This window comes from Eubalaena glacialis, chromosome 1, assembly GCF_028564815.1.
Source record: "Eubalaena glacialis isolate mEubGla1 chromosome 1, mEubGla1.1.hap2.+ XY, whole genome shotgun sequence".
NCBI lineage: Eukaryota > Metazoa > Chordata > Mammalia > Artiodactyla > Balaenidae > Eubalaena > Eubalaena glacialis.
This window is the reverse complement of record NC_083716.1, coordinates 81,171,823-81,180,230: the sequence shown is the minus strand read 5'-3', so window position 1 is coordinate 81,180,230 and position 8,408 is coordinate 81,171,823. Positions and strand designations below refer to the sequence as shown.

The window sequence follows — 8,408 nt, the reverse complement described above, 5'->3', positions numbered from 1 at the left end:
ATCCCAAAGATCTCCTATAGATTCATCTTTTCTGTTTGCATGATGGAATTATGGCTCAATCTCTTTTTACTGGAAATGTTTTAGGTAGGGATTTTAGGAGACTTCACCCTACCTTTTGAGTCTTTTTGTGGATTCTCAGGTTTATTATGGAAAGAAGGATCCTGTAGACTCCTTTCCAGGTGAGCCCACTCAGCTTTTCCATTCAGGATTTAGCACTTGAGGTTCTGAGCAACACGTGTACAAGTTGATAGAGGTCAGGTAACCTCGGATCACATACTCCCCCAAATATTCTAAATTATTCTATGAAGAGTTGCTGGTCTTGTCTGGGTTTGAGAAAGTCCTTAATTATAGCTCTTAATTCAGCTTGGATCCAAAGTTTAAATTCTACGGTTGCTGGCTTCATACCTAGTTCATGAGAGGAATGGACCTTCAGAGGCAAATGGAATTGGGGGGTCTAAGGAGAGTTGTTGGGGAGAGGGAAGGGGTCTGGACAAGGGAAAGAACAAGGAGTGGATGGAGGCTGGTAGTAGATCAGAAAGATGGGGGAAGGGGGGGTGTGTATGCAGGAAGGCAACTGGGGGACAAGCAGAGGAAGGTTTTTCTAGGAAAAAGAGTCTAGTTCGTTGTTGCTTAAATTTGTCAAATTTCTCATTAGCTTTGGCCAAAGAATCGTTTAGGGAAACAATTTTTGAATCAGGATTCTATTTGGTGACCTCTGAGTACCAATCAAAAAATGCTACCACTGGGCCTGAGAAATCTTGTTCCCTTTCTTTTCTAATGCATCTCTCAAATGAACAAACTTGTTCACATGGAATGTTCAGAGTGGCCACTGAAGGCCCAAAGCATCCTTGGTGAAGTTTTGCCATTTAGAGAGATAGACCCAAGAACTGGGATTGCAAAGAGACCACATAAAAGAAGCAGGAGTTTTCCTGGAGGAGGAGAGGATTTAGACTTAGGCAACACCATGAGAGCTGGCAACAGTGGGTAGGAATGTAATGCTTGTGCACCTCATGTCTCTCTGGACACAAAATCGAGATGGAAGAACCCCATCCAGTTTTACTGGCAACTGCAATAACGTTGGTCCTAGTGGATGCCAGTCTGGTGAGAACCCCAAACTCACAGGTCAGTGAGGCTGGCTGGAGCAACAGGTTGTAGGGCCTAGTATGCCTGTGTTCTACACCATGATTCTCCTTCTTATGACAAACAACACTTTTAGACAGTACAACACAGAACAGTAACACAAAAGACAGCAAAAAGGATGCAAAAGAATGAATTGATTCTATCAAAGATGCCAAACAAATATGAACCAATAACAAAAGCTGAGTACCAAACTGAGAATAAATAGCCAAGGAACTCAACACAAAGAGAGCAGAGGTAAGACCCAAAACCACGAACTGCAAGGCACAAGTAGGCCACTGTGGGTGCCACACCTGATTGAAGGCTGTAGTCTGAGGTAACAAGCAGACTATGATGCAGACCATATCTTGGCGGGGCTACCAGGAAAACTGGAAGCAAATGAAGATTGCCCAAATGAAACAGGCAAAGGCTATTTATTCAGAGCTTGTGGTAGCCAGGGCATCAGACCCATCACTTACTTTTGGCAGAGACTCAAAGGCAGGCTAGGGGAATGGGAAAGCTTCATAGTTTAAAACAAAAAAGCCTCAGATTAGAGATTGGTGGGAAATTTTTGGGTTTTTTTTTCTAAACTACATTCTTCTGATACTAATCATACCACAGTTGTGCTTTAGTATTTTTCCCAAGTGAACTACTTATTTTATAAGCCCCAGTATATTATCCATTATCTGCCATAGAATTTGAATTAAGCATTATCTTCTCTCCAAATTCAAACTATATACATTTAGTATTTGATTTGGCAGTTAATAATAAGCTTACAATTTAAATCCATTGATGGCAGAACCTCAATTATTTTAAAAACAATTCTAATGGAGGATTCAAAGAATAGTTTTAAAGAAATGACCCTATGCCATGAGTTCATGCCAGGTCCTGTCCTGGGAGAGCTTATGCAGTTTCCTCTCTGAGTTTCCGTTTTCTCCATTGTAAACTAAGGACCATAACCTACTCCACAGGGATGTCAGGAAACTCACACTAGAACATAACCAGCCAACCAGACCAAAACCTTAATTACGGCAGGCAGAAAATGTAATCAGGCATGCCGTCTGCTTGAGGAGCTGGTCAAGTGGTAGAGATTCTGAACAAGAGAGGGATTGTTGCATGTTCTTATTTTAACCAATTCAATTCATATTTGTTGAACACTTACTATGTGCAAAGTACTGGGAGATGAAAAAGACATGGTCCTTACTTTCAGGAGCTTACAGACCCATGGAGTCTATGACTAGATGAATTATTTACTCTTGGGCCAGGTTGAGGAGGAAGGGGTGTTAGAACCATAAATGTTTCCATTTGCTCAGAAGTGACATGAGAGAGGAGTGAGATCCTGAAGTTGGGTAGAGACTGGACATTCAGCAAGCCTGGCTTAGAAGTAGGCTGTCCAGACTCTCCTACCCATGGAATTCCCCACAGGACATATCCAAGGAGACCATCCAAGTTAAAGACATCCCAACAACCATCATCCAATGAAGACAGCTGTGATTAGGAACAGATCCCCCTGGAATGCTGCCACTCCTACAGGATGTACCACCACAGTCGCCCCAGACTTCTGCTCTAACTAATGCACTTGATGATAACAATGAGCTCTGACTGCCTGCCACCTACCTGCCAAGCACAGTGCCAACCACTTCAAATGCAAAATTGCATTTAATCCTCACAACAATCTTAGGAAGCATGTACTATTATTGTCCCCATAACACAGCTGAGGAAACTGAGGCTTAGAGAGGCTAAGCCCACATAGCCTGCCAAGGTAACCTGCTAAGGAGAGCAGAGCCTAGATTGGCGGCAGATCCCCTCTTAGCACAGCCATGTCCTGCCCAGACACAGGCAGGGGCTGGTGCTGCCCGGTATCCCGTCACCTGCTCAGCTCAGGGCCGGACAGAATGCCTTGGGGATGTCCCTGGAATAAGCATCTGAGTGTAGGGGATGTCAGGGCCACCCACTAAAGTCATACAATGTGAGACCTCGAAGCCATTTTCCAGAAAGTCTACCTCAACCCCCTCCTTTCACATATACGGAAATTCAGATCCAAAGAAATGGAGTGACTGGCAGCCCAGGGCTTCCTCGCTGGGGCCTCACGCGCAGCCCAGCCCTCCTGAGGATGCTCGGACACTTCTGGCGACCTGTCAGTCCTTAGCTCAGTGCCCACGCAGGCACTCATCGCCCCCTCCAGCTCCCAGGGCAAAGGCTCCCGGGCAGGAAAGCGCTGCCATCCTCCGCTGAGTCCCTCCCTCCTGCAAACCAGCCGTCCGGCCGGAGCTGGTACTCCCATCCCTGCAGACGCTTGCTCGGGCAAGAGCGGTTTCCTGCCTCCCGCACTCTCCTAGCCTCCACAAATCGTTTTTTGGGCTACACGCGCGCGCGCACACACACACAGACACATTTGTAACAGATACAGAGTTAATCAGTACTGGACGCCAGTTACTGAGCTTTTCTATGCCAAGCACTGGGCGCGGGACGGGCGTGGGCGGGGTCGGGGCGGGCGCGGGCGGGGCCGGGGCGGGCGCGCGCCGCGGCGGCGGCCTCATTTCCTCACGCGCGCCGGAAGTGGAGGTTGTCGGCGCGGCGGCGCGCCCGGAGGGTGGGCGGGGAGTTGGTGGCGGCCCCAGCGAGTCGGGCGCCGCCCAGGTGTGCCCGCGGCTCGGGAGGTGGTGGCGGGGCGGCGGCCGCCGTGCACAGGCGGGTGAAGTCGGTGAGTACCCGGGCCACCCGGTCTCGCCTGCCCGCGGCTCCCAGGGTTCGGGCCTGGCCCGTGCGGGCTCTGGGGCGCGGGCCCCGGACTGTGGGTTCCCGTCGGGGTCGGGTCACCTCACGGACGAGCTCTCCTGGGGGCCCTGTCCCCGTGGGTTCGCCGCAAGCCCTCCGGAGTCTGCTCCGGTGTCAGGAAAAGCCGCGGTTTTTCGGAGCCGTTTGACTTGTCTTTTCAGAACTGTGCTGCCGGAGACCGTTGGTTTGCGTGTGTTTTATTTTTATCACTTTTTTTTTTTTTTAAACCAACTCACCACCATCTCTGCTCCCCTCAGTGGGTAAACTTTGTAGTCAGCTGTTACCGCTTTATTGCGTTAAATTAGTATTCTCTGGCGGCAGCCTTTCTATGCCTGCCAGACGCTAGGCACCTTTAAAAGATGCATATTTGTGTAGGAATTAGTGGCGCCGAGGAGACCACGGGACGGGAAGCCTCTTGCATTTTTAGACTTCTTGAAAATTACACTATTCCTGAGCAACTTGCCGAGGAATAATTTGTAAACGCCATAGTGAAGCTTTTATTTATGATGTTATTGGCAGAATGAAAATTTGATTATAAATCTGAAGCTTTTATCCGTCAGACTACTTTTGAGATTTATATGCAATGTCCGGACATTTAACTATCATTGAAGGTTCTCAGGAGCTGGGCCTTGATTTTTGCTGGCGTTAATGTTGTATTAAAACAGGACTTCGAACATGGAAGTAGGACTCCAAGTAGTAGTTTATGACTGAGGATGTTAACGTTCATTTTGTATTATTATTCTGATACCATTTGTCTGAAGTTGTCTTATTACTTAACGTAAAAAGGATGTTGGATATCCAGTATTTATGGCTCAGAGAATTTTGACATAAGTAAACACAGTTTTAGTTCCCTCAGTTTGGAAATTACATTTTTTTTCTTTCTTAACTTTTTGATTGAGATATAAAATATCTATGAAGTCATCAAGCGCATAAATCTTAGTTGTACACCTCAGTGAATTTTTATGTTTTTATTAATTTGTGCAACCACCAGGTTTCATATTATACCTGTAGAACATTTCCATCATTCCAGGAGTTTCCCCCTGCTGCTTCCAAGTCAGTTATACCCCTGCCCACCCCCCCATCAGTATTCTGATTTCTGTCATCATCTATTAGTTTTGTCTATTTTGGGCTTGATATTAATGGAATCCTACAGTATACTCAGCATATTGATTATGAGATTCATCCATAATGTTTCATGTATCAGTAGTTAATTTCTTTTTTATTACTGTGTAGTAATCCGTTGCATCATTATATGGCACTCCTCTGTTGGTGGATATTTATGTTTCCAGTTTTTGTATATTATGTATTTAGAAGAATGCTATGAACATTCTTATAAATGTCTTGGTGAACATCTGTGCATTTCTGTCAGCTGTGGAATGGCTAAATCATAAGGTAGGTGGAAAATTACGTTTTAACCATCATGGAGTCTTCCTTTTTAAAAAATACAATTTGTTATTTTAACTTCTATAACATTAAAGATTGGCAAAAAGCATAACTATTATGATTTCAAGACTTAAGTGATTCATTACCATATTATTATTATTTACTCCTTGGATTGCACATCTATGACAGTCTTCTACCAGACTGTCATTATTTGTTTAACTGTCTGTTAGACAAGTCTGTTAGATAGAGCTGGTGATGTTCTGTCCCTGAAGCGTCTTGTATAACACTTAGGTAAGAACTGTGTTACTCAAGTTAGTGGTTGCTAGGGGAAATGAAACACCAAAAGGATGTGCTTAAAAATGGATTGAAGAATCATAGGATTGCAAGTCAAAAAACTTACATTGTTGTTGTCATACTGTACAAAGTCCTAGGATAAATGTAAAATTGAATTATAAGGTTAGTTACAAATGTGAATTTACTATAGGAGTACAGTGATTTCCACCTGTACTGAGATACTGATACATTTATAATGGGAACAGACAACAAAAATCACTAAACATTTGTGGGAAATCAGTAGCATGTAAGAGATGGCCCAGACTGAACAGATACAAGGACTGGACCTGAAGCAATGTAGTTCATGTAAGAAAAAGAAAAAAACTTTAAGATAAATGTTAATATGCTTAGATTTCAGAGGGTATCATGCCTACTGAACACATACAGGCTGCCCTGAAAACACGCAATCAGTTCTTGAATATTAAAACATAGAAAGTAGGGAAAAATAGCTAACGTGGAAAATGGATCCAGGAGAGGGCCAATGTACATCTAATAGGAATTCCAGGAGGGAATAGAAATTGGAAGAGGAGAAATAACCACAGAGATAACAGATCATGAAGGTAAGAGTATCCAGGCAGAATCTTGGGCAGCCTGATTAGACTTCTAATCTGAGACATGGAATGCTGGATGACAGTGGAGCAGAGTTTTAAAAGTGCTCGCTGGACATTTTTTTTTTCCATTGGACATATTTCGAATTCAAAATCTGATCCCTAACCGAACTGTCATTCAAAGTGAGGGCAAAATAAAGTCATTTTCACCCAGAACCACTAGGAATACCTCAGGATGTACTATATCAAATGAAAAATTAATCCAAGAAAAATAGATGTGGAATTCAATAAACAGTGATCAAAGAAAACAGTAAAATTTATTTCTTTACTCCAAGGCATTGATAACTATAGCTAAGAAATTTAATGCAATACAAAGGAAGGATTCATAAACCAGAGTAGGTATAGTTTTCAAGTCTGTAATCTGGAAGAAATATTTAACGTGATTTTAAAGTTGATTGGGAAGGTGGGTAATAGGTAAAGGCATGTTGGAAGGCTTATCCTGAGTATCTACGCTATAGATACTGACCAGTTACATGTTGGAATGAATGCTTTAAGGAAATTTGTCCCAGCAGTTCCATTTACAGGGATTTATCCTATAGATGAATTAACATGTAGAAAGTCATGTATATACATATAAGACTATGTCTGCTGAGATGTTAATAGTGTCAGTAGATTTAAAAGGATACACAAGGGACTTCCCTGGTGGCGCAGTGGTTAAGAATCCGCCTGCCAATGCAGGGGATGTGGCTTCAATCCCTGGTGCGGGAAGATCCCACATGCCATGGAGCAACTAAGCCCGTGCGCCACAACTACTGAGCCTGCGCTCTAGAGCCCGGGAGCCACAACTACTGAGCCCACATGCCAAAACTACTGAAGCCCGTGCGCCTAGAGCCTGTGCTCCACAACAAGAGAAGCCACCACAATGAGAAGCCCACGCACTGCAACAAAGAGTAGCCCCCACTCACCGCAACTAGAGAAAGCCCGCCGCAGCAACGAAGATCCAACACAGCCAAAAAAAATAGTAATAAAATAAATAAATAAAAGGATACAGAAAAACTGGAGAGGGGAACTGGGCCCCTGGGATAGAAGGGAGAGGTGTCACTCTATGCCCTTATATCGTGTTTAACCTTTTTATCACGTGTATTTATTTTGTGGAATTTTATAAATATAAAAAATTTTTAGGAGTGTAAAAATTGTAAGGGTTTAGAGCATGGATTGCCAAATCTGGCTGACCACCTGTGTTAGTATGATCTGTGACCTAAGAGTGGCTTTTATATTTTTAAGTGCTTGGGAAAAAAAGAATAATAGTTTGTAACATGAAAATTATATGAAGTTCAGATTTTAGTGTCCATTGGAACACACATGTGCCATTCATTTACGCATTTTCTGTGGCTTCTTTTGTGCTACAAGGCAGAGTTAATTGGTTGTGATATTTGCTACTTGACCCTTTACCTAAAATGTTTGCTAACCCCCGATTTAGAGGCCAGAAATAGACTTCCATATATATAGGAATTTTGCTTATGATTAAAGTGGCATTTTAAATTAGTGTCAAGAGCATGGATTGTTTAATAAGTGGTAAGAATTGACTATCTATTTGAGGAAATACATTTTATAGTAGGATTATTTCTGGTAGGGAAGCCAAAATTGAGAAGTAATACAGGAAAAGCTTGATAGGTTTAACCATTAACAACAACAAAACAAAACTTTGAGTAATGGGAAATAATACCTAAAACTTATTGAACACTTAATGCTTGTCATGTTTTACGTAGTTAATTGTTACAATAATACTCCAAGGTAGGTGCTGTAACTGTACCCACTTAACGGGTGAGAAAACTGAAACTTATTAAGGAACTTGTCTGTGTTGATGAGTTAGAAAGTGGTCGAGCAGATATGTGAACTTAGGGTATCTGGCTCCCAAGACTATTATACAGACAAAAACTGAAAGAATTATTTGTAATTTGTTAACACCATTGTATAGATACTATCTATGTCAGCACATCTGGATCTACCTCATTCCTTTTAGATAGACATTCTATTGTATAAATGTCTGCAGTTTACTGAACCTTTCCCCTACTGATGGATAAAGTTGCTTTTATTTTTATTTAGCTGTTACATATAACACTAGTAAACATCTTATGCATGTGACTTTATATACTAGTATGAATATTTCTGTAGTTTAGAATCTTAAAAGTGGAATTGCAAATTGTTGCACTAAAGGGCATGTGCATTTAAATCAGATTTGTCCTCCAA

At 42.6% G+C, this 8,408-nt stretch overlaps 1 protein-coding gene across 2 annotated transcripts in view; it reads left to right on the top strand.

Annotated features, from left to right (window-relative positions):
- The first annotated feature begins 3,736 nt into the window (after positions 1 to 3,736).
- The window catches only part of CSGALNACT2 (chondroitin sulfate N-acetylgalactosaminyltransferase 2), a 46,376-nt gene continuing 41,704 nt past the window's right edge, over positions 3,737 to 8,408 (top strand). For both annotated transcript variants that reach the window (XM_061198226.1, XM_061198230.1), the window contains exon 1: positions 3,737 to 3,820. The gene's annotated coding sequence lies outside the window, so the exon portion shown is untranslated. The remainder of the gene's footprint in view (positions 3,821 to 8,408) is intronic.